This window comes from Heteronotia binoei, chromosome 4 (genome assembly GCF_032191835.1).
Source record: "Heteronotia binoei isolate CCM8104 ecotype False Entrance Well chromosome 4, APGP_CSIRO_Hbin_v1, whole genome shotgun sequence".
Lineage (NCBI taxonomy): Eukaryota > Metazoa > Chordata > Lepidosauria > Squamata > Gekkonidae > Heteronotia > Heteronotia binoei.
The window spans coordinates 36,100,298-36,127,318 of NC_083226.1; the positions used below are offsets into that span (position 1 = coordinate 36,100,298).

Sequence of the window (27,021 nt, forward strand, 5' to 3'; positions counted from 1 at the left end):
TTCACCCGGCTGGCACTATCCATAATCGTTTTCTCTCATCTCCATATTTCTTATATTTCATCCATGTATTTAGCAACAGCTTACTACTTCAGATAATAATGTTCGCTCGGGAGAAATCTACTTTTATTTTTGGGGTTTTGTTTATGCATGGGGCAAGAATTGTAGAGATGTCTAGGAAACAGATAAGGTAAAAGATCTGGGTCAAAATTTAAATTCTAGGATTGTAATAGTACATGAGATTTGTTATCTGGTGAGGTCCATTCAGAGCTCTTGCAGTTCTGAACTACAGTGTCCCACTCATGCTAGTCCTAGTGGTTAGAACCCAAAATATACTGAAGTGTAGTCTTCTGTCTTGTTTTGAGAAGGTAAATTGAAATTGCTTATTGGGTTGAAAATGGCCTGATCTGTAGCTGTGCCTTTTTGAGAGCAGTTACAGTACAGTAACACCTCTTTTAATCCTGTGGTTACATTCCTGAAAAGAGATTGCTAACTGAAATGGCTCTGGAAGAAATATTGAGGCACAATTGCAGATTTCACCGTGAACATGATTGACAGTTGAATCTACCACTTTAAAAGGTGTAGGCCAGATTTGAAGCTATTGAGCAGCCTGTTTGTTTTGTGCTGAACAGCTGCAAAGCCTGGGAACAGGTTTGCATCTGACCTTTCAAAACTGCACATGTGCAATAATGCTGCTGATTCAAACTGATTGGCAGCCATTACCATGGCTAGGGACTTCTTAAACAAACCCCAAAGAAGAGGGTTTCATTAAAACATACAATTTGTTTAGTTTGAGTAATTTATAAGATGCATGACTAATTTAATTGCCTATTGAAACAGTTCCCTGTTGACTGGAACAGTTAACATGGCAAGGGTGGGGGGATGGCAGAACTTAAATTGAGCTGTGTGAGAATACATATGCAGAGAAAGATAAATTGCATTGTTAGGGAGGAATACATTGAGGCATCCTGCTCAACAGTCACAGATGGGAAAACAAAGTATTAAACCTATCATTGAAATATCAGCTCCTTGTTTGTAACTGGCAAACAGGATGTGAGCCCAACTGGCAGATGTTCATACCACTGGTTCTAATGGTGTTTACAGTATTTCCTTGTCTTAAATAAAATATAAAAAATTTATAGATCTCCAATGTGGTTGGGGTGTCCCATCTACAGCAGCCTCTCATCACTTTCAGCTCAGCCATAATGGACTGATCATGGACACTATCCAACCCCTTAATTCACATTTTATGTAAAAAAAATTATACCTATACTGAAGAGTGCTATTATGAAACAGATTTATAGGAGGTATTATCAGGTGATCCTTTACATGGCATGGAAATATATGTTGCAAATCATACTACAGTACAAATCACAGGAGCGGGATTGATGGAAAAGTTGACAGCCCTGTGGCATGTTCTGTTGTGTCACTCAGTCCTTTCATGGGTTACTGTGCTTTGCTAATGAGGGGAAATAGCTTCAGCTGTCACCCAAAACACCTTTAATGCATTAGATGTAATGCTTGGACTTTTACTGCTGAAACTTCACTCATTTCCAGGGGAAAGCAGTGTACCTTCTCCTTACCTGTGTACACGTTTTCTTTCTCGCAGAGCAAATGAAGATTAATGTGGATGTGAATTCTGCTGCGAACCACCCAATTTCAGTTTAAGCTTGAAGGCCTCACCCAACGAAACCCAAGGCATAATTATCAGGTAGGCAAAAAGGACAATTTACAATCTGTTGCTACTAATTATAATTTGATGGTGAATAAATCACAGTGGCAGCTCTGTATAAACAAACACTCCTCGAGCCAGTCTAGGAACATTGCACAAGATGTCTATGCCATAAAAGGAATGAATGATGACTAGCGACATAGGAAATCCCCAGGACAAGAGTAACATGAGCTTTATATTTGAGTCAGTACATGAGCCCTGAATACAAAGAGGGTCAGATCTCAGGAGTCCCTTCTGATTTCCAAAAGCAAAGAGATAAGCAGGTGGAACTTTGTGAGGCTAACAGGTATGGAGCACCTCTGAAAAGTTTGTTTTCATGGCAGAATTCCACACAAGAGCTCCATCACATCCTCAGTACAACTCTGCTGAGAGCCACACTCAATGCAAGCCTCATGTTTGGTGCAACAAATGTTGTAACTGAAAAATCATTCTTCCCCTTCCCTCCCAGGCTTCCCAACTGGTCAAAATAAAGACACTCCACAGCCTCTGTTTTTTTGAGATGCTAGGTGTTTCGATTGCAAATAACCCAGTAATGACGCTCTGTGATAATGTTATGCTGTTTGAGTCTTCTGTTGTGTAGTCAGTACTTACTGACTTATATATATATCAATATAAGCCTCTGCTGTTTCCCACTAACTGTGCTAGCCCAGGAACAAAAAGGGCTACTGTCACCTTATCCCCTTCCCCGGTTGCTCTTTAATCTTAAAGAAAATGTCAGGTGATCCATGATCATAGTTAGGGGAAAATAGTTTGCACTTTGGTAATTAAAGTCACGGATATGTGTTCCATGCCTTAAGTACAGCTGTTTTGTACACCTCTGTGAATGTCAGTACGCATGCCTATAACTTGTCCTGGAGGTTGTGTGAATCATAGTCTTTATGCGGACAATGAGCAGCTAGGGACAAGCCAGCGCTTAGAGCAGAGTGAGATAGACATTAATAGTCATAATTTCTAAGAACATAAGAGCAACGTACCTACTGTAATATTTGGCATTAGCTATTTTTTCCCTCTCATGTCCTGACCCGTTTCCTGGTGCATCAGACTGAAATGCACCTTTGGGTAGCATTTGCAAGTGACAGAAGCTTGACTTCTCCTCATACAAGGAAGGTGGGATTTGGAAATATCACTTAGTTCATGACAGATCATGTCTCTCTGTGATCTGTCTCAGGTATTTGTTTTTAAAATCTATTATTTTGATGGGAATAAGATTTCCTCGAGCGTGTCTTTTCTTGGAGCTGGGAAACTGCTACATTTTCTGTTTTGAATACCATTTTTAAAAAGACCTATTTGGCTTTTTAATAAAACTGCAGACAACCTTTCTAAATTGTTCACGATGACTAATTGATAAAATGTATTGAAACAACATGGAAGAGTGACTGTAGTACAGTGGATAAGAGTGTGACGTAGGATCCAGAAGGACATCATCATGATGATGATGATATTGGATTTATACCCCACCATTCACTCTGAATCTCAGAGCAGCTCACAATCTCCTTTACCTTCCTCCCCTACAACAGACACCCTGTGAGGTGGGTGGGGATAAGAAAGCTCTCCCAGAAGCTGCCCTTTCAAGGACAGCTCTGAGAGAGCTATGGCTGACCCAAGGTCATTCCAGCAGCTGCAGTTGGAGGAGTGAGGAATCAAAGAGTCCGCACACTTAACCACTACACCAAACTGGCTCCAGCATTTGGTGATCCTAAATAGGGTGCTGCCTCTTAGTGTGTAGCCCATCCCCTTACAAAAGACACATTTGAAATATGGGCTAAATATATTTCAGGACTATTGTCAGTGGGGCTGATCCACTAGAGTAAGTGGGCAGTGTCCCATCCATTCAGCCCCTTCCTTTCTGTCTCCATAGTATCCTTAGCAGATAGTTCAGAGGGCTGCAGGCCATCAGATAATTTATCTCTGCATTTAACAAAAGCAAGTCCTTTCTAAAAGAGACAGAGGGCTTTTTTCCTCTGGCCCATCCATGGTGATACATTTGTTTATTGGGCATCTTCATGACTCTCTCTGCATCCCTGAATGATCAATGGATCCATAAGAATCCATTGACCAGGCCTGTCAATCTTTCTTCTTTCTCATGGAAGAAGGAAGGGAAGAAAAAACTGAATTGAAAACCTTTTGTGACCAAATGCCCAATGATAGCACACTGTTTTTTCAAAGCCTTTACACCCCTCCACTGAGTGCTGTCAACTAGTGGGAATATTTTGTGGGTAGAGAGTGACATTGTGAGGTATCATTTATGGTTTGTAACTGGAACTTCACACATCTCTACGATCTTTACCACAGATATGAGAGAATTTCTAGGCATCGTGATATCACTTTCAAGTACAAACTGTAAGTGAAGTTGTGATGTCATTTCATGTCCCTGCTTTTTGCTCCTGTAGCTCACAGATTTTATAAGCTAAATAATTAAATTTATTTATTTATTTTTATTTACTATAGATTTATATGCTGCCCACTCCACAAGCGGACTCTGGGCGGCTAACAGTCATGATAAAACAATTTAAATTACAATTATAAAAATAAAACACATATAAGCAATTTAAAAACCAAATATTGGTGCTACAAAAAGATTTTATAACATAGGTGGTTTATCAACATCTCAGTTCTCTGTTCCATTGTTACTCTGTTAGCAGTCTTACAGATAATATTGTTCAGTGGCATAGCAGGAAAAGTAATTGAAACAGAAAACTTGTGAATCTGGTTTTTTAAACACCTTGGCTGTGAATAAAACTTTGTTGGTCTTAAAAGTGCTATTGGACTCCAATTGTGTTCTACGTTGGCTTATGTTTCAGTTTCAAGACCAAACTAACACTTCTTTCTGCTCTTCCAAAGACATAAAGCACATAGGTAGAGGAGTGCACATCAGATCTTCCATACTGGGAACATATTAACTGAATGTAATGGGCACATTGACCATGATTATCCAGATACATGGGGCTGCCATGTTGTGTGAACAGGGACAATGTATGTCTTTGCTATATACATATATACAAACTGACCACTGGATTTTTCAGGGCTTATGTTCATGCATAGTAAGGCTGTACATGCATCATAAATATATGCATTGGCCCTATTCGCCCAACATGGTGAGTGTGGATTAGAAGGCTCGTGGGTAGTTTGCATTCCCATTATATGCAGCTGATGGTCTTTCAAAACACATGATGATAACAATGGAAGAGGAGGAGGAAAGTTGGTTTTATAGCCCACCCTTCAGTATCCAAAGGCATCTTGGAGCAGCTTATAATCACCTTCCCTTCGCCTCCCCACAACAGACACCCTGTGAGGTAGTTGGGGCTGACAGAGCTCTAAGAAAGCTGTGACTTACTCAAGGTCACTCAGCTGGATTCTTGTGGAGGAGTGCAGAATCAAACCGTTTTCCAAATCAGAGCCCTGCTACTCTTAACCACTACACCAAACTGGCTCTCTGGATGGCTGTGTTGTAGAAAGGCATATGAAACAGTTCCCCTTTTCTGCTTATCTCAATCATAACCACTTTTTGAACATTATTAGCATATGTTGAAAAGTGCAACTGGATGTGGTGTTGTCCGAATTTTCCTTGGTAACTTTTGCAGAATGCATCCATGATTTCCCTCTTAATATGATGGTTAGTTACGTGTGGCTCTCATTAGCAGCATAATCATGTGGTTGTGTCCATAACCACATGAAAACACTGATGCAACTCTTTGCAAACAGAAGAAAAAGGCTCTAATGTGTTGCGCTGGAACTTGTGATGACTCACTGGCTTACTGCAAACCAAGCACATGTCACCCAGACAGTGTATGACAGAAAGGAAGGAATGGTCAGAAAATAGAAGTAATTTCTTCCTGAAGTTTAGGAAATCCTTCTTCAGTATGTCTCTCTAAATTCTGCAAAACAGTGTTTTGCATGTCATATTGGGGAGTGCAGTTACCTTTCTGAGGAACACTTTCCCAGATAAAATGTTTCTTCTCTTTGATCTGTCCCCTAGATTGCAGTTATCATCCAAGAACAGCTCTGAGGGGCTTAGAGCATGTGTTTTATTAACCAGTTACTGTCAGTACTAATCAGTCACTTCTTGTCTATTTATGAACAAAATCATTGGCAGCTACTTTCTGGCCCCATCTTTGGAGAATTACAGCCTTAGTAGTAACTGTGCAGTATAAATTGCTAGAAATCAGTGTGGTTATAAATCTAGCTGTTGCAGTTTGTGAAACATAGACATCACTCTCTGGCACACAGAAACACAATCTGTGGTGTAGATGGCTCATTTCCTTCTGGTTTCCACTGAATTTTTAAGGTTAAATAGAATTATGCTAGAGGAACAAGGTGGGGAAAAGAAACTGGAGGTCACATTCACATTGGATCCCTCAGAGTATTTAAATGGATGGCTGCCATTTCTATGGTCATTTCTATGGACAAAAAGTAAGGCACTATACTTGACTGACTCCCAACACTGACTGGTATGGCTACCACAACATGGAACCAAAAGAGATGTGAGCTGTGTCTGTCCTACCTACACACACCCACACCCTTTGATATGAGATTATGAGCCTAACTAGACAATACACTATGTTTTGCCCCACCATTTAAAGGCCAGATTTCCTTCTTAAAAAAAGAAAGTGTTGGAGGGAGGGAAGACAAGCCCCACACTGGCAGCAGAGGTGTGAGGCAGTACTTGCAAGGCAATGGAGATGTCCCCGGCTGCTCCCTCATGCTACTGGTGCTCCTATCTCTACCCTGCCATGCTATTTTCAAGTCTCCTCAACCAGAGGAGAGCCAGTTTGGTGTAGTGGTTAAGTGTGTGGACTCTTATATGGGAGGACCGGGTTTGATTCCCTACTCCTTCAATTGCAACTGCTGGAATGGCCTTGGGTCAGCAATAGCTCTCGCAGAGCTGTCCTTGAAAGGGCAGCTTCTGTGAGAGCTCTCTCAGCCCCACCTATGTCACAGGGTGTCTGTTGTGGAGGAGGAAGGTAAAAGGAGATTGTAGGCCACTCTGAGATTCAGAGTGAATGACAGGGTATAAATCCAATATCATCTTCCACTTCCTCTGCCCCACCAGAGCTTTCAGGATTGCCCCTGCAACATTTGTGAAATAAGATTCTAGCCTTCAAATGGTGGTGTGTCCCCCAATAGACATGAAGATGACCTAAATTCTAGCTTAGAATTCTACCTAGGTCAGGCTTTAGAGTGTGGCTGGCCTAAATTTACCCAGTGGGCTTCAAGGCAGATTGGAGATATGAACCTGTGTCTCCCAGGTCCTGGTCCAAAACTGTGACCCCCTGTACTATACTGGATCTTTCTCCTTCACCCATGTTCTATGCAATTACAGCATTAAGATATGTTCCAGGCTCTTTGCCTTTGCCTAGCACATGGTGAATTATGAATTATGCCTGCTCCTGGGTCTCTCATGTTATGAAAACATAAACTCTCCACAGACATAATCTCACATGCTAACAGAGGTTGCCAGAAATTTGTTACGTTGTCATGGATTTTCACTGTAAAGAAAGGTAATCATTTTAAAAGTTCTTTTGAGTTCACCTTTAATTAACCTTTTCCTTTGAGATAAATTTCTTTTCTACGACGTGTTCTTAACTTGCCGAGGCTCATTTCAGTTATTGTGTCACTGTGAGGTGTATGAGTTAAGTGATTTTGTGTGTGTTGTTGAATGGCTGCTCTCAGTGGGAACAAGCTGCAGCTTATAGACTGAAAATGCAAACAACTGGGCCATTTTCCTACCTTTGTTATCATCAGAAAGCTGTAGGAGGATTAAACTGGTAGTGCAGGTAGGTTTCACTGTGAAAGGAGCTGCAGTTATTACAAACTCTTAGGACAAAATTATTTAATATACTCCTAAAATTGCATGTTCTTAATATGAGTAATTAAGTGTAATCCTTTTACAATCCATGTCAGCTCAAGTTTAAAAGTGCTGCATTTTTTCTTTATTCACTTGAGAGAATTGTGTCATTGAAAACTCTCATAGCTGAGAAGTATTCACACAACTTTTTAGGTGGTTCATGCCTGTACCAAGTTGCCCCCCCCACACACATTTATTATAAGCCATTCATCAGCAAATCATCCCTTGAATGCAAGACCATCATATGGAAAGGTTGCCCTTATTTTTACTCAATCAATGTCTTCAATATTTTGCATCACACTGGGTATAGAGTTTGAATCTTGAGGTTGCTTGGACAAGTACCCATACTGGGTGTCCACCAGGGCTGATAATAGTGGGGCTTTTAAAGCTGCTGGGGGGGGGGGGCAGCGGACCAAAAAAGCACATCCACATGTGCACATCTGCCTCCAGTCCCGACTGCAGCCTGCCCCTGGCTTGCCGGGAGCTGGCTTGAAAAGTCACCATTTGAAAGTGCTGCCTTTTTGCTGGGGCGCCTCCGAGGCGCTTCCCTGGCCATCTGGAAGGACAGGAAGCACCTGGAGAGTGCCTGAGGAGCCACAGACGGGATGCGTGAGTGTTCTAGATGCTCCCCAGATGCCCACAGCCTGCCCTTTTTCCGAATGCCATTCGGAAGCTCTGGGGCACTCAATTTCTGGCTGTCTGTCTTTGGGGCAGCTTGAAGCTGGCTGTTTGGTATCAGCCCAGGGTTTCCTTTCCTTCAGTAATGGTGGACAAGCTTCCCTTGAAGTCATCTTATTAATTTTTAATACCACAAAACAACTGCTGTGGTATTTGAGCTTTAACCCCCAAGGCATCACACCTTCTAGTTAGGAGCAGCACTACAGCAACATATGCACTGTATTCTCAGCCCTTGCAATCCGTCTCACAGGATTCCATAGTTGATAATGCTGATTACTGCTGAGTAGTCCTGAACAGTTAATAAAATCATGACCGCTAGAAAAGGACATCCTTCTTGGTAAATTAAATTAATCAAAACAGCCTCAGTCCAAAACATGGGCATAAGGGAGAATGAACTGTTTCTAGTTTTGTCCATGGTCTAGCCATGCTTACTATAGCACATATAGAAATATGCCATTCCTTAAGGAAGTACTAATACTCTTGGATTAGAACATCATGATAAACTGGGCTTTCCCTCTCGGGGAGAACATAGTGGAATGGAGTTCCAGAACATCTTCATGGAACCAAAATTCTCAACAAGTGTTCAAAAGTTCATTAGTGGCTCCTATGTGTTTCTCCTTCATTTCCCTCTTGACGGGGAGAGCCATGATGATAAGCAACAACCAGGATGGATCTCATAGGTTCAGGGTGGTGCAGATGGCACTAGGTCTTCAGTGTTATGCGGGGGGGGGGGGGGTGGAGGGGTGTTGTTCAGGGATGCACAGGGATGCAGTTTCAGCTGGCTTGGTGGCAAGGAGTATGGCCTAATATGCAAATAAGTTCCTGCTGGGCTTTTTCTACAAAAAGCCCTGTGTGAAACAATGATGATGTCAGGGGGTGATGCCTAATATTCAAATAAGTTCCTGCTGGGCTTTTTCTACCAACCCCCCCCCCCCTTATGTATTTGAATGCATCCAAGAGAATTTGTTGTTATATTTTTGTGAATAGTTGGTAATACTCCTGGTCCTCAGTGATTACTAGTTTTGTGTGGTATTCTTGTTGCATGTTATAAAAGCTTATTGCCTTACCCTTGGTAATATGCCTTTGAACTTCAAATTGATTAGAAACAGAGTTGGAAGGGATCTCAAGGATCATCCAGTCCAACCCCCTGGAAATTTACAACTACCCCTACCCAACTCCCCTAGTACCCCTGCCCTGTGCCCAGAGGAAGGCAAAAAACCTCCGGCATCCCTGGCTATTCTGGCCTGGAGGGAGATTGCTTCATAGCCCCAAAGTGGTGGTTGGCATTATCCTGGCCATATAAGAAAAGGTCACACAAAGTGAGCACTATCTCATCTCTTCCTGCTCTCTCTCATGATAGGCCTTTTTCACAGAATAAGTATTGCTGTGAGATGGCTATCTGCTTTAATATCTTCAAAGAGAACCTAGCACCTCCCGAGAAAGCCTGTTCCACTGAGGAACTGTTCTAACTGCTAGGAAGTTCTTCCTAATGTTTAGCTGAAAACTCTTTTGATTTCATTTCAATACATTGGTTTTGAATTGACCTTCTGGGGCAACAGAACTCTCCATCCTCTATATGACAGCCCTTGAAATACTTAAAGATGGCTATCATTTCACCTCTTAGTCATATCTCCAGGCGAAATATACCCAGCTCCTTCAATCTTTTCTCATAGGACTTTGTCTCCAGATCCCTCACCATCTTTGTTGTCTTCTTCTGGACCTGTTCCGGCTATTCAACATCCTTCTTAAACTTCAAAACTGAGCACAATACGCCAAGTGAGGTCTAATCAGAGCAGAATAAAGTGATACCATCACATTGTGTGAGCTGTTGATGCAGCCTGGGAAACTTCTGGGAAAGAAATGCCTTCTTTTTGACCCAGGTTTATTAGCAATAGAATAATTAAGTGAGTTCACTTTTAAGTCAAACATCATCTAAGGATGCAATTCAAAATGAGCGACATTTTGTGTCTGCATAGTATTGGCATTCAGCATGGCCAGTTGTTGAGCAGCACTCTCAACGTTAAACTGTGTATGTTGCTCTTGTGCCTGTACAATTGGCAACATTAATTGGCTGGCAACCTTTTCCATGGTTAGTGCTTCCTCAGAATCTAGTGGATCAAAACTACAGTTCCTAGAGAGCATTGAAAAAACATTTAAATGTGAGCAAATTAATACAAATGAACACATGACCAGTCCATTGACAGGATTACTGTTGTCTCCTCTGATGGACAATGGCTCTCCAAGGTCTCAAGCAGAGGGCTTTCAAATCCCTCCTCATCCTTTTAGTGGATAAATTTTTATCAGAGTGTTTTGTTTTTCAGTTGTGTTACTTTTTCCAGTGTGATTGCCTACCTCAGCTCCTTGAGAATAGGTTGCCAAGTTCCAGGAGAGACCTGAGATCTCCTGGAGTTATGATTGATCTCCAGATGAAAAAGATCAGTTCCCCCTTCAGAAAATGGCTGCTTGGGTGGTGGCCTCTGTGGCATTTACACTGCTAAGGTCCCCAAACTTCACCCTCCCATATCTCCAGGCATCTTCCAATCTGTAGGTGGTAACCCTAGTTGAGAAATGGTAGAATAGAAGTCCAAATAAAGGCATAAACCATTCTACAGAAATATTCAGACACAACACCTTTCATTGTGCTGCACTTTGGGTGATAACTGATTTGTCAGGATCACTTGTTTTCATTTTCTGTTCTTCTTCCATTTTTCCTGAATGCAAATTATACTTCCTTACTGGGGAAGGCATGAAAGGCTGCTGTCATGATCTCCTGGAAGTCACCTTGAGCTGTGTTGGAAGGGGTGGGGTAGGATTAAAAAAAATCTGATGGTTTTAGGTGAAGTCAGGTATAATTTGAGCACCAATTATGACAGGGAGTCAAGACTTACTTGCCCAGAAACAATTCCCCCTCCCCAGTCCCACTGTTCATTATATACAAATTAGCCACATGTCTTATGACTCCGGATTTATGTGACTAACACACTATGCATATCTAGTCTAGTTAGCAAAATAACTTGGCAAAATGGAGAAAAAGGTGGTTTTGTGGTTGTGAGAGTCATCCTTAACTGTTTATTTTAGTGTGTGACGTTCATAAGTGTGTATGTATTATACAGTCGCTGTGTTTCCAGGCAATACTAGATATTACACTAAATTTTTTGTTGTTGCCAACAACAGCCACACATTTTAGTCCCCTTTCTCTTGTGTAATGTCTACTACAAATTAATTTGTGTTGTAATGTCAGAGTTCCTTACTTCCTCTAGCAGCAACCAATGTTGTGTAGTGGAGATGGGAAATTGCAGAAACTTGTGATATCATGCCTTGAGTCAAAGTCTATGACATGTTCTGGAGTGGGAAACTGAACACATGGCTGCCTTCTCCTATAGCAACTGGGTGTTCAAAGTAACCTCTAGTTTGATGCCTGGTGTCTTGTTTTTCTTTTGCCTTTTTTTTTTAACTGGAAAATATTTGTAAGTTGAAGAAATGTCATTTTTTTCTGTTGTGCATAATGCAAAGAGGAAAGTAAAATACATTATTCTTTCACTCTCCAGTCACAGGTCCTAATGTGTTTCATGAGCCTCGGATTTCAGTTGAAATGCATTTGACTCAGGCTTTCATAGTTTCTGGGGAAAGGGTAACATTTATTCAGCTGCAATACACCTGCCAGCGAGAACCACTCTCCCTTTAATCTGAAAATAGCTGAAGTGATGCTCATCAGAAGGTTTTGGCCATGGTTTTCTATTCAGTCTAAAATAAAGCCATAGGTGAAATGATTCCTACTCAAGCCCTTGGCAAGAAAAGCATGTCCATGCTTTTAAAGATAATTTATATATAATGTAAAGGGGGATTTTTTTAATATATAATGGAATTGAAGAACCATAAAAAGGCATAAATATACCTGCTTCTCATATTGACTCACCTGTTATTAAGAAGAACAAGCTGATCCAAAGAATGAAAAAATCCTGTTTTTCCTAAAAATTCTGCTTTTTTTATTCCAAATAAGGTTTTTGCTCTTTAACATTAAAAACAGGCCAGCAGCCATTATTATTATGTAGCAAAAGGCTGTCATGTCCAAGGCTTTTTTTGAGCAAAAATGTAGTTCCGGCTGGCTTGGCATCAGGGGGTGTGGCCTAATATGCTGAGCTTTTTCTACAAAAAAAGCCCTGTGTAAAACAATGGAGATGTCAGGTGGTGTGGCAGAATATGCAAATTAGTTCCTGCTGGGCTTTTTCTACAAAAAAAAGCCCTGGTCATGTCTATGGATGGCTCCAAATTTCACATTCTCAGTGTTAGAATACTGCTTTGTTTGGTACCCCTGACACCCAGAGCAGCAACTAATTATGGTTTTATATGGATTTTTATTAGAGATGGATGTTTGAAAAGTAACTAATCAAAACCTGATTTGAATATACCCACTTCGTTGATCTCAGAAGGGTAACTAATCCAGATGAAGTTTCCTCTGGCTTTCAGACCCACTAGGCTAAATCTGGCCATTTTTGAGACAGCGCCACAATGTTTCTTCTTTCTGTACTGTTTCCATCATACTGTGCTTTCTTTATTTGGTGTGTTTTATTTTGCTTTTCTTCAAAGAAGCACATGGTTGTATATATGGAGCTCCCCTCCTCCATTTTATTTTTTTATGAATTGGGTTAGGTGGAGACAGAACTCCTGGTTCAATGACATCCAGGAAGCTTCATGAAAAGTGGGGATTTGAACCCAGTTCTTCCAGATCCTAGACTAGCACCTCAACCTGAATGCCACAACAATGTAACTTCTAGTTCACTGGAAGAAGGAGGGGAGATGAGACTGGATCTAGTTATACAATGGAGATATAATGCAAGCCACCCAAGTCAGGGTTGCGTTGACCTGACCTGATAACATGTACCATCGGGAAACTCAACTTTCAAACCGCTCCATCGTTTGGAATGGCTCAGAGTGCTGCGAAGGAAAGGAGAGGATTCTGCCTTCTCTTCTGTGCCATCTTCTGGAGAGGGAATGGCTGAGGGTGGGTCATGGATGGGAGGGATGGCAGAAGCCTTTTCTTTCCTCTTTCAGCCCTCTGACATCTCCTAGCGTTCCTTTGCAACTGCATGTTGGATCAGGGTGCTTCTGACCCAGTTCATGCTGCCTTTATTGTATAGCTAGGCCCTCAAAAGATAAGTGCTAGACAGGCATGCCAGAGAACCAGAGCACTTTGATCGTGTTTGTATTACACAGCATCATCCATGACGGCTTTTCTGTAAAACTTTGTTGGTCTTAAAGCTGCTACTGGACTTCAACTTTGTTCTAGGGCTTTGTGGTACATAGCATTCCCCAATCAGGGCTGTGTAACCAACACAATGTCACAAATGGGGCCAGTACCAGTGCTGGGATGGTTTAAGGAGGACAAACCTTCACAAAAGGGGAGGGCAATAGCCTCTTCTGCATGCATGCCCCAGTTGCCAGGAGAAAAGGCTGGGAGGCATAAAACACCCACTGTAGATCTGATTCCAAACTCCCATGTGGTTTCCGGCCGGTGGGGGAATCCTCCCCCGACGTCGCTGATGTGATGACATCACTCACAATGATGTCACCATGCTGGCAACATCGCGGACCGGCTGCTCTAGGAGCTTTTGGGAAAACTCTATGGCTTTCCTAGATGCTCTAGGAATTTGGGAGGGAAAGCTCTATGGTACCTATTGAGTTTTCCCAGAAACTCCTAGAACAGCTGGCATGCTATGTCACCGGCACAATGATGTCACTTGTGAGTGACATCATTGTGCCATGCGAAAGCAGTCCCCCACCGGAGGCTCCAGGGGACTCTACATTCTGAACAAGTAGAGCACTCTTTGGCCAAACCATTTCAGCCCTCTGGGATTGTGCTCTCTGCAAGAGTGGGTTGTTCTTGTTCTGGGAAATAACAAGGTGGGGAATTACAAGACAGAGGGTGTTGGTCTTGTTTAATCCTCCACCTTTGTGGATCTTGCAGGAGGAGGTTACCATTCTCCAGGTAGTGAATCACAACCAAATCCAGGCTACAGAGATAAATTCCCCTGGAAAAAAAATGGCTGCTTTGGAAGGTGGATGCTATGGCACTATACCTTGCTGCAATCTCACCCCTCTCCAAACCTTTTACTTCCCAGACTCCACGCCAAAATTTTCCATGAATTTTCCAGCCCCAATTTGGGAACCCTGGGCAGGAAAGAGGCAAAGCTTTTGCTTCTCTTCTCAGAAAAAGTTGCCATGCTTTTGGAGGGGGCAGCCAAAGAGCCAGAGGGCAGTCCTCAAGTATTTTCAATGTCTCCCACTCATGGTAGGCTGCATGAGGAGGCTAAGGCATCTATCCCCCCAAAAGTGAGAGTAAAATGTTAGTGTGAGCTAGCTCACAGGTTTTAGTCGTCCATTCACACATTTTTGTCTCAGCTCAGGAAGGATGGCTCCGGAGTAAACTAATTTATGTAGTAGCTCACCACTTTAATGCCAGTATCTCACAAAGTAGATTGTTTGCTCACAAGACTCCATAGTTCAGAGGGAGCATTTATTTTAACAAAACTTATTCTAGATTAAATGATTTGTTTTTATGAATTATTATTTATTGCTTTATCATATGTTCTGAGCCGCCCTGAGCCTGCTTGCAGGATATAAATTGAATAAAATAAATAATACCACAGAGCCACTTTCAAAAGCCATTTTCTCCAGGTGAACTGATCTCTGCTGCCTGGAGATCAGTTGTAATAGGCAGAGATCTCCAGCTACCACCAGGGGGTTGGCAACCCTACCTATGAACACTACAAGGCTATATGAACATCTCCAATATTTACTTTTGTTAATAACTGGTTGTCTGCAATTGTTCCTTACATTAAGGCATTATATGAGCCTTACATTTTTCCATCTCTGTGTTATAAACAGGCTTCAGATTCAATGGGAGCTCACAGGAGCACAGCACCTGAACCTTTCTAAGAGTTCCACCTCCTTGTCCATTGAATAGTAGGTGCAGCTGCATAACAATCCCTGAATAAGCTCCACCACCTGTTTTTCTACAAAAGACCCCTGATTATAAATACAACATGGGCCAAACCTGAAGCATTGACTAGGCTTCTCTGGCACTACAGTAGTGTGGGAGCTTACCTGGGCCACACCTTCCTGTGTGAATTGTGTGACTAGAGAGCCCATGTGAGAGCTTCTGCCATGCCAATGTTAACACAGTTGCTGAAGTGCTGATGGAAAGGAGCTGCAGCAATACTTTTCTTAAAAAGCAAACTCAAATTTAAGTAGGTTGTCCTAAATAAACAAACTGCCAAGCCTCTGGAGTCCCTTCCTCCTTTTCATCATACTTCATTGTTTCAACTGAAGATCGTTAGAAGACATGAGTCACAGCGTAGTTTTATACCAGTGTCATGAACAGACAGACATCTTTTGATGGGATCTTTGATAGAACATAAACAGTTTGGGGGAAACCATGCTAGTGCTTGTATAAATGATAAAAATCATTGGTTGTGGATGGCTTTAAACAAATTGGAATGTAATCTTTGGGGCAGTATGACCTGTGAGAATTGTTTTTGTAATATAACAAATGACCAGGAAGTAGTTTTTACATTATTATAACTTATGACTCAGGTTTAGAAAGCTAGGGCATGTTCAAAATCAGCCAAATTTGCTGTTAATGAAAGAGGGCTTAGGTGATCTAAACAAAATGAAGGACAGTCTGCACAACCTATTTTAGCATGTTGAAGATGAGAATTGTGTCAGTAAAACAAAAATGTGTACTCAGCTCATAAAACAACCAATAGTAAACAAGTCATAAAACAACTGTTCTATCTGAGAGCAAGAACTCAACTGATACATCTGAGAGCAAGAACTGTACCATTCAAAAAACTTTATAGGCTTGGTCTCTTTCTTTTTATTGTCATATTGTGCCAGGACACTAAAATTATTGTTCAGAATGTCATCTTGTTTTAAGGGTTAATGGGTTTAGCGTATTTGAACTGGTTTTATTGCTGTATGTTTTACATGTTGTAACTGCCCTGAGTCCGCATGTACAAAAGGTGGGATAGAAATTGAATTAATTAATTAATTAAATTGCACTGCTACCAATTGGAACTTGATATGGTAGGCACTGCTGGATGGAGAAGAAGACTTTCCTTGCCTTTGCACAATGTTCTCATAAACCTCAAAATACTGAGAACCTGAGCACAAGGGTAATTGCTTACTTCCCTGTTCAATCAAAATTGTATAAGGGAAGCACTTAAAGTTGTAGTCACTTACAAGGTGACTTTAGGCAGGAACAAGGACTCACAATACCTATAAACATATTTAAAGAAGGGTTGTGTAAGCCAAAATGCCCTCAAAAAGAGGATGGGGAATTGTCAGGTGGGCACCTGGCTTAATAAGGATCTTTTATCTGTGTATACAGGATCCACATCCAGAAATTAATGCTTAAATTTATCAAGGACTCTAATTAGGTAAAACAATTAAAAATTTATTCCAGAAAAAAGATAGGCATACATACAAGGCAATGTGCTCATGAAACATACATACAGTCCTAGGAAAAATAGAGAATGAGATAGAGACAACACATGGATGGACAAATAGGGTGATAATTACCGATCGTATTCTTCCAGGAAGGCTCCGATGGCGATGTAAGAGGACGGGGGAAATAGGACCCTCAACTGATCAGGAATTGGGGGTGGATCTATACAGCAGAGATAGGGTACTGCTAGATGCACACATGTGGGGAGTTGGGTCACAGGTTAAATAGACTACCTTAGACCCTCAGGGGATGGGAGGTACAGGGGTGGAAAAAGGGGAGGCTCTGCAGTGACCATAAGGGCTGGGCTTCTGCAATAGCCAATAGCAAGTTAATTGGTGGCCCCTAATTGGATGCCCATAACTGATTAATGAACAAGCTTGAGTCCTGGTTACCTGATTGGATCTTCAGGTAACAATGGACCAAGGTGGGGATGCTCCAAGATGACCGTTGGGGAGAAGAATGGGGGAAATCACTGGGTGGAGGGGTGCTTAGGACTATTAAACTTATCTAAAAAGGTGACAATAGAGGGCCAAATTACTACCTAAGGTAACACCCGGTTTACACAAAGGAACTTGGCTCTGGCTGAAGATGGTCATCTTCAGTGTTCTTCTTGACACCAGTCTTTGTCCTTAGTTCTGTTGGACAAAGGCTTAGGCGTTCTGGCAGGGGCCACGCCTAAGCTTGGTGGCCTCATGGATGGGTGACATCTGTTGAGTACGTGAGCCTCCCACTTTGCTGAAATGGAGTCTTGGCACTGCTGGAAGATAACTGGTGTTAGCCTCCCAAAGTGGATTCTAAGGTCAAGGCTGAAAACCACATAGCCTGGGTATCTCCTAATGGCACACTTTCTTCCGCTCCAATGATAGAGATGGTGTTCGCTCAAAGCGACTGGAAACCATCCGTTCTTCTTGCTAGCACTCCTCCAGAAACACGGAGTGCTGCTTTAGCATTGTGGCTGTTAGTACTCATAAGTCCTTTCCAGTCTGGCAGCCAAACGCACGTTCTCCTAGCAGATGTGTGTGAGTTCAGTCTCCAGGCACCCTGGCAACCAGGTGGGTGACTATGATGTTCTGAATTTTAAACTGTTTGCATGTTTATTTTTGCTTGTTGTGAAAAATAGATCACATTTTTATTTTTTGTGGCTCTTGAAATATTTGGGTTAGGTTGATATGTCATTATAGTGTTGCCAGTCCCCAGTTGGGCAAAACTTACAATCACTGTGTGGTAATATTCTTGTACACAAATAAACCATTCATCAAAGAGCTTTTTATATATTTTCAGTTATTTACTTTCATACATAAGCCTGTTCTTAAATCACACATAATCCATTTAAACAACTTCAAATACTCTACTACGCGATCAATCAGTACTTAAAGAGATAGTCCTTTATATCCAGATGCTGAAGCATCATACTGGTATCCAACCCACTAAATGCCTGTTGATGCTGTCCTGAGGGTTGCAGGTGATTACATAGTTCAGCCAGCTTGAGGTAAGCAAGAACATTTATTGAACAAGAGCAGAACTGAACACAAACGGGCAACACCACTCCTCATATGCATTTGGGCTGAGTTAAACACGCCCCCTTATGTGGGCAGCAATCCACTCTATTGGTCTCTCCAGGATCCTTCATTTGCATTTACTGAGAGAAATGCTTTTTGTCTTCATTGGCTGGTTCTAAAAGAACAGCCAATCAGAATGTAGGCATCAGGGTCCTGGAAGGCAATGAAATATACTTCAAGGTCAAGTAACAGACATAACAGACCAGCAGTCAAAACAACCAACACACAACAGGTGACATCTTCCTCTGGTCACAACCTTAAATTGGAACTTAAATTGGAACCCGTGCTCCAGGCTAAGCATGCTGGCAGATCTGTCAGGAAAAAAAACTGCAAGAGATGTAGCCTGCAGCACGCGTTTCAACTTAAGTTTGCAGGCAGAGAAAGGTACTACATGGAAACATGAATCTAACCTAGGAAGTGTGTTGCCACTTTTCTGCCATGGAAGTATTATGCTGTCAATTAGAAGTCAAGTTTCTCTGTCTGGTTTACTCACCTGCACACTGTGGTTTTCCTATTGTAACCCCCAGTTGGGGGCAGGGAAATCTCCTGGTTTGGAGGCCCTTCCCCCACTTCAGGGTTATTAGAAAGTGTGGGGAGGGTTGAATGTCCACTGGACTCCATTATGTCCTAAGGAGACTGGTCCTCGTAGGGTATAATGGAGAATTGATCTGTGGGCATCTTGGGGCTCTGGATGGGCTGTTTTCTGAGATAGGGGTACCAGATTTCCAGAATAGCATCTGGTGCCTCTCCTCAAAAAAACTCCCCATTTTCAAAAATATTGGATCGCAGGTTGCACTGGGGAAATTGCCCCTTTCCTCATGGCTGTGGACTCATGGCTAAGAAGTGTGATTCCTTTAGTTCTTTCATTGTCAATATAATGAAAAAGGAGCGTGATACAGCCATATTCCACAATTATTTTTCTGGAGTCATGACTGATATGGATGGGAAGGAAATCTCAAATTGTGGAGGAGAGAGGAGAAAAATACAGAAGCTTCAAAGTGGAAATTGGGAGGGAATCATCAGGGAGTCTGCAGATCCTTGGACTCAAACAGATTTTTAGAAGAACTGTAGAGAGTGATGCTCCTGCAGACTCTTAGGTCTGGTTTCGAGCTAACACATAGTGTGGTTTTGCTGAACAAATTCTGCCACACAGCCCCATATGGCCTTGGTTTGGTGTCCCTCACTAAAGATCAAGCGCTGTTTTCTTTTACTGGTTCAAGATTTCTAAAAATATGCCTCAATATTAAAGACTGTCTTACTTGCCATGACAAAAAAACAATGTGTTAATTATTGGTTTGGCAAGCACTGTCCCTCAGATACTGAGCTTTGGGAAATGAAAACGGAAACACATGTTCAGCAGCCACATGTGATTTAACCTTTAAAAACTTCACCCTCATCCACTAAGTTGATTCTGTGCATATGTCAATCTAGCATGTATACATAATATCTGGAGCCAAGGCATGGTAGCTAGAGTGTCAGATTAGGGTCTTGGAGACCCAGGTTCAAATGTGCACTTTACCATGGAAGCTTGTTGGGGGTTCATGGTCCAGTCATTCTCTCTCAGCCTAACCTGCATTTCAATTCAGAGTAATTTTAAAACCTCCATCATTGGGTTGGTGCCATGCCTCTCTAGGAATCACTAGAAATTCCTAGAGAGGTGTGATGTCACTTCCAGTTTCACTTGTTGCTGACAGTGTTCTCATCTAGAATTCTGGACTCCTGGCTATGCTTGGCAACCCCCAAGCAGTGGTGATTAAGAGAGGTTATTTTCTCTGGCTTTTGGCCTAGGTATGGGTCGCTGCAGAAGTGGTAGGCAAGGAAGTGACAATGGTAACTGTTTGACACCTGGAACCACAACTGGCTATGCTGATTCAGCAATCTCATGTCCTACAAAAAAACCCCAGATGAATTGTTGTTCATTATATCAGAACAAATGAGAGATTAGCTGTTAAGGCTTGTCAGAGTTACTTTAATATTTATTATATGTGGTGGCACTTGTTTAAATTAAAATCTGGATAGAAATCATTTATGAACATTCTCTGTATCATTATATATAAGCCTTAACTTTGAAAATTCCACATTCTTGGTGCACAGGTCACATTTTTAGTGTTACAATCATTGATAAAAAGGCTGTGATTAAAATCCTTCTTTTTAAAAACTTGGCTTTCATTTCTTTCTTTCTTTAAAAAAATGGTTTCAATATGTGTCTGTCTTCATTTTGAGAAAGATTCAAAGCATTATTTCAGTACTGTTTTGGACCTTTGTTCCATTTTGCCAAATGTCAGACAGCAAATCTAATAAAGGAATGGCACTGCAAGCAGGCATTATAAATGGAATAACCTGTAGGAATTCTTCTGGTTAGTTGTAAAAAATGACAAAACTCCATTCCAATGTGGCATGTGAGCTTTTGAGTTATATAGTTCTCTTCTTCAGGTTGAATGTTCTGGGGATATAAGAACTATAAGAGAAAGGGGGGAAAAGATGATTCTGGCAAAGGATGTGTCTGCAGATTGTTTCAGTCTTAAGGTGGTAAGAAAAAGAGGTTGTTTGCAGAATAATTGAATTGAAACTGTGCCTTGGGTAAATGCCAATGTGAGGCAGAGAAACGATGGTTTCTTTCAGGAAACACACAAACACTTAATTGTTTTCATTTTTGAATGAAAACAAAAGTGCTATGCACACACAAAAAATACAGAGGCCAGAAGCATATCATATGGTATAGTAATTGGGCCACAGCTTTATTAAACAACCTGCTCTGGAGCAAACTTCAGATTATTGGATATCCTATGTACTCAAGGTTGTCACTAAATAGACTTTAAAATCCTAGTTCAAAACTTCTACAATCCTAATGCATTGGTTATTGAATACTCCATTCTTGTGATTGTACTGGCTTGCTGTTTGTAATCAGCCTTGAGTCCCTGTGAGAAAGGAAGAGTATAAATAAAATAGTAAATAAAGCCTTGGTGTAAGTGAATTGCTTCATGGAAAATCCTCCAAAAGAAGACAAAAAACCCCCCCTTTTGGCAGGGTACCTCTCATGGGGGAAGTCAGCCTGAGACTCTGTAAGTGACCAGAAGACACACCTTCTACGAGTCTGGTGGGAGTCATACAATGCAATGATTTTTGTTTCATCGCAATGAATGAATGGGTTGGTAACAGCCCAAATATGAAACGTTTCAGTATAATGGAGTGCTCAGTAAAAGAAAACTGAAGGATGTCCAGATATTATAGCTATGCTGACTCCCACCAGGGCTGGACTTGTAGCAAACACTTACAAAAGTACCTGCAACCCGTGTGCCCTGATGTGCTTGATCTTCTATTGCTCCTTAACCTTACCCCTTTCTGGTTCCCTAAACACTTTGGAAAATGCACATACATATTATTTGCACCATATTTTCTCCTTTGTTGTAGAAGGTAAAAGCCTAGAACAAGGGAAATCTCCATGTACAGATAGACTTCCCTATTCATAACTTAGAAAATAAGCTGAGAAGTAGAAGTCTGGCCCCAAGGAGGGTCTGAGCACTAGCCCACTGATTCTGCCAAACCTGAGTACATGCAGAACTGAGGAGATATGTGTGCCTGAAATGAGGATAATGTGTTGATGATGAACCACCCAGTGCAGCCTGAGAGTTAAGCCACAGAATTAACCCCTCTGAGCTTGAGCAAGTGTAGGTGTATAAGGCGGCTTGCCAGGATACTCCTCAGGCCAATTTCCCACCAGAGATTGACACCCGATGTGTGTGGCATTTCTTTATCCTTCTGCTCCTCAAGAGAGAGATCAGAAAATTGCTTAATTTTACCCTTTGCCCTAGTGCATTTCCTAGAGCATTGTGTTTAATTGAGACAGCTTTCTGCTAAGTAACCCTCTCTATATGAGGCAATAATGTAGAAACCTGAACTACTTTTCCCTTGCTAGAGGATGATAATTTAATGGAAGAGCATTTTTAGGGTTAGATGCTTCTAGGGTTGCCAGATCAGTTGGGTGTGGACTTACTTTTGGGCTTACTGTTCCGGAAGCAAGGAAAGAGGAGCAGGAAAAGTGATGGGCTTACGTCACCAGGAAGTGATGTGGGCACATTGGTGATGGGGAGAGGAATGCTCTGGTTTGGAGGCAAAACTCTATCATTTGGAGCTAATTCTATACCGTTTTGCCTCATAGTGGATAAGACTGTGTCCCCTTCCCCCTCCTTCCCCTTGGCTTTCTCAGGACCCATTCTTAATGCTCAAACATCTTAACAAAGCTCTCTCGCTCTCTGTAGTATTGTAACATCCTGAGGACACAATTTGGTGCTTATGGATTTTTTCCCTTGGTTTCATGTTTATTTACTGAGGAAATTTCCATGCTGCCTCTCCAGAGAACCTGCTCAAGGCAGCTTACAAAGTTAAATATAATCAAGGTATAAAATGCCACAAAACCTGCATTAAAAACCCAGCCAGAGTATAAAAACAGCATAAAATTAGTCTCAAAACAGTTCGCAGGCTAGAAGCAGACTATTAAAATGGTGGCACTATTCCTAACAAAAATGCCCTCCTTTAATGGAAGACCAAATTTCTTGCATATGTTATTTGTTTTGATTCTAACTAAAGGAGTAAATGACTCTCCCTCTCAAGCCCAGTCCTCTATTGAGGGCCAGTCAGTTCAGCATAACTCTCTTGTTCCTTTAGCAAGGAGCAGGGGGGGGGGGAAGCCTCACAGCTGGAATGAGGAGAGCTGCTAGAAGCAACCAGTCTGAAATGAGCTGAGGCCTGGACAACTCTGTCTTTCCTTCTAAGGTCTTGACACTGCTGCAGTCTTGACCTGCTGTCACTCTTGCCTCTGTTGTGCTGTGCCAAATGTGTCATGCCTTGGCCTTGTTGGAAGGACCTGAGAGATGGAATCATGTGTGTCCCTTGCTTCAAGCTCTCTTTCTGCAGGGGAAAAAAAAAGGAAGTAAATGGCCTTTCATTGCCCAGCATGTACAAGGGTTTCACCAACTGTTGATTGGATATGTTTGACTTGTATTTGAAGTTGTGCGCAATACCCTGTGTGCCTGGTAGGGAGATGTGAGGAATGCACTCTATACTACTGGAATGGATCTTATATTACCATAGCATACGATTGGCAGGCTTAGCAGGCAACCAGCGGTAGATTGTGTGGGGCAGGGGGTATGTCAGTTTGACAGCCTGACACTACTTCTGGGTAAAACCTGGAAGTGACATTGTTCCATCTCCTGATGGTGATTTTTTCCCATCCTGCCAGCTGTCAAAGTGCTGGTGGGTAATGGGAGCTGGCAAAGAACTTCGTCTCCCAACAAGGCAAACTGAAAGTAGAAAATGCACTAGGTATAGTAGCTGGTTACTCAGTCTGTTAGATGGCAGGGCTTTTTTTGTTGCAGGAACGCCTTTTCATATTATGCCACACCCTCCTGATGTAGCCAGTCATCCTGGAATTTACAGTAGGCCCTGTACTAAGAGCTCTGTAAGCTCTTGGAGGATTGGCTACACCAGGGGTGTGTGGCCTAATATGCAAAGGTGTTCCTGCTACAAAAAAAAAAGCCCTGGTAGATGGGATATTGTTTGTTTCAGATGATGTCCCTGACCTAGAGGGGCTTCTTTTGTAAAAAAAAAAAAAATGTTAAACTTGGGAATAGTTAAATTGATGTTTGTATACCACATTGTGATTGATACTATCTCTTAATGGATTTTATTCAAGTGGGTTCATTTCTAAGTTAAGTTGTTCCCCAAATAGCTAGTATGTGTAACCATTTATTTCTGATTGTCTTGTTTGACACTGTTGTGATTAAATCTTTGTGTTTCATATATAATTCCATGGAAATTTGCTAAGTGCTGAAGAAGTTCATAAATTCGGACATTTGTTGCTCAAAACTGTAGGGCCTAAGAGTATATATTATTGAAACCAGCCAGTCAGTTTCTAGTTCTTAACAAGCATTGCCAACAAAGTTTAGAAAATTACATAATACATCAGAATGAGTTACCATTTATCCATGTTAGTTTGTATGGTCATACTAAACTTTAATTTTATTTGAACTTAATGAAAACCTTGCAGCCTACTCAATTTTATGGGACATTTAGTCCATGTTATTGATTTCAGAATGCGATGGACCATATTCGAAGATAATGAGGGGATTTCCTCTACTTCTGTAACGACAGATTGGTCTGTCACAGTGCTGTTGCTTATCTTCATGGCCTGAGGCTTGCATGTTTGCAAAATAAGATTGCCAACTCTGGAAATAAAAGTATTGTGGTTCCTGGGATGGAGAGATGTAAGCCTCGGGGCCTATCGTGTACTTGGCAAGAAGGAGCTCGGTGGTTTGGGGTCAGGGTCTAAGACTGAAGCCAGCCCAGTGGAACTTTTTATTCTGCCATTGAAATACTTGGATTTTGTTATATATTAATTAATAAGGCACAGAGTGGTAAGCTGCAGTAGTGCAGTCCAAGCTCTGCTCATGACCTGAGTTTGATCCCTGTGGTAGCTGGGTTCAGGTAGCCGGCTCACGGTTGACTCAGCCTTCCATCGTTCTGAAGTCAGTAAAATGAGTACCCAGCTTGCTGGAGGTAAACTGTAGATAACTGGGGAAGGCAATGACAAGCCACCCTGTAAAAATTCTGCCGGGAAGACGTCGTGATGCGATGTCATCTCAAAGTTGGAAATGACTGGTGCTTGCACAGGGGACTACATTTACCTTTAATAAGGTAATATTGATATAGCATATGAACAAATTCGTGCTGTTATGTATTATAGTTGGTTTTATAGTCTGTATGTTTGTAAGTTTTTTTCTTAAAAATCAATTAAAAACTTTGTTTTTTTTTTTTTTTAAAGATTAATGTAAAATTTATTCCAGCATATTCCAGGGAGCCAGTTTGGTGTAGTGGTTAAGCACGTGGACTCTTATCTGGGAGAACCGGGTTTGATTCCCCACTCCTCCACTTGCAGCTGCTAGAATGGCCTTGGGTTAGCCATAGCTCTGGCAGAGGTTGTCCTTGAAAGGGCAGCTGCTGTGAGAGCCCTCTCAGTCCCACCCACCTCACAGGGTGTCTGTTGTGCTGGGAGAAGATATGGGAGATTGTAAGCCACTCTGAGTCTCTGATTCAGAGAGAAGGGTGGGGTATAAATCTGCAATTCTTCTTCTTCATAAACTTTTGTGAATCAGGGCTTTCTTCATAATTTGCAGAGAGAACAGTGTGTAGAGAGAACGGCGTGTACATCATTTGAGGAATGTTGCCTTAACTTGCATTAGTTCTAATCCCTTTTGAAATTATGCCTGGACTGAATTATGCTTAGCTAGCGTTGTGCATCCCTTATTTTCCTAAAGCCTTACATTAGAGAAAATAATTCTACCTTTGTCAAAAGTTTTTTAAGTAATCCTATTTGGTATATGGGATGATCCCTGAGAATAAAAATGAAACCTGAATGCAGGTGATACATGTCCACCTGCACAAGAATTTCTTATGCATCATTTGCTCTCCGAGCACTGGATGTGGTCACCCACACTAGTAATGTTATGTGGATTTTTTGAATATGTTATTAGATGTTTTTTCACCTTTACAAGAAGGTATTTTTGGAGAGCCAGTTTACAATAGGACAGTTGAAGAATTTGATACTTTTGTCTATGAAACTGAGAAATAGATTTTTCCTCTGTGACTTTGCCTTCTCCCTTAGGCTTGGTTTTGTTTTCCAGTTAATATTGGCTCTACAGTTTTGTATGGCCTTGCCAGTGCACATGACAATATTTCGGGGTGGTATTCTTCCTGAATACACATATAGGTCAGGAGATCCAGTGTTGGGACATTTTGCTTCATGATAATACAAACCAACATAGGCAAAAATAACCCTTCTTACTTTACTTTTGTGGTCCAGGAGAACAGGACGTACAACACAACAATTCAGATTACTATGGAATATATTGCCAAATAGCAAGGATTAACACAGTGAGAAACAGTATATTAGAATTAGCTGGTATGTACTAAAGATCAAGAGTTTTAGCCATATTTATGTATAGTAAATACTAGAATGCATATTTCATGCTGGCCATCCACTACAAAATTCTTATAAATCAGAGAATGTACATTTTAGCTGTGCTAAGGATTTGTGTTGGACAGTGTGTCTCTTTTGAGCACTGTTCAGAATGCTTTCTATGTCCTTTACATGTCCTGGAACCAGGACATTTGGAGGACCACTTTCTAGGGATGGAGCTTCCAGGTGGGGGATGGGAATCCCCTGGAATTACACCTCATTGCCAGACTACAAAGATGAGTCCCCCAGGGGAAAATGGATGCTTTGTAGGGTGGACCCCATTGAGGTCTCTGTCCTCCCCAGGCGTTAACCCTCAGACTCCTGGGATTTTCCAATCAGGATCTGGAAGCCCTACCCCCCACCAGCCCCCAGTGGTGACTGGGGGTAATTTGGAATCCCTACTACCTTTTCATATATAACTGAAAGGCTAGTGGCCATACTAGGCAGGGTTTCTCTCCCCGCCCCCCCCCCTGTGGTGTTACTTCTACCCTAGAGCTAATTGGCTGGTGCTGAGTGTGCTAAATTTTCAATGGCAGCTAAAGAGGTATTTGTTCTCCCACAACTGTTAACTTACATTTTTTTTCAGCGTTACTTCAATATGTAATTATTTCATGCTGGAATTTTAAATTTTAGTTTTCAAGTGTCTGCAAGCTATCTTGAGCACTTGCGGTAGGGAAAGCAGAAAAATTG

General features: G+C 41.6%; 1 protein-coding gene across 2 annotated transcripts in view; it reads left to right on the forward strand.

The window, feature by feature from the left end:
* Window positions 1-27,021, forward strand: part of LOC132570483 (E3 ubiquitin-protein ligase Topors-like) — a 358,952-nt gene that overhangs the window by 6,661 nt on the left and 325,270 nt on the right. For both annotated transcript variants that reach the window (XM_060237125.1, XM_060237126.1), the window contains exon 2: window positions 1,607-1,708. The gene's annotated coding sequence lies outside the window, so the exon portion shown is untranslated. The remainder of the gene's footprint in view (window positions 1-1,606; window positions 1,709-27,021) is intronic.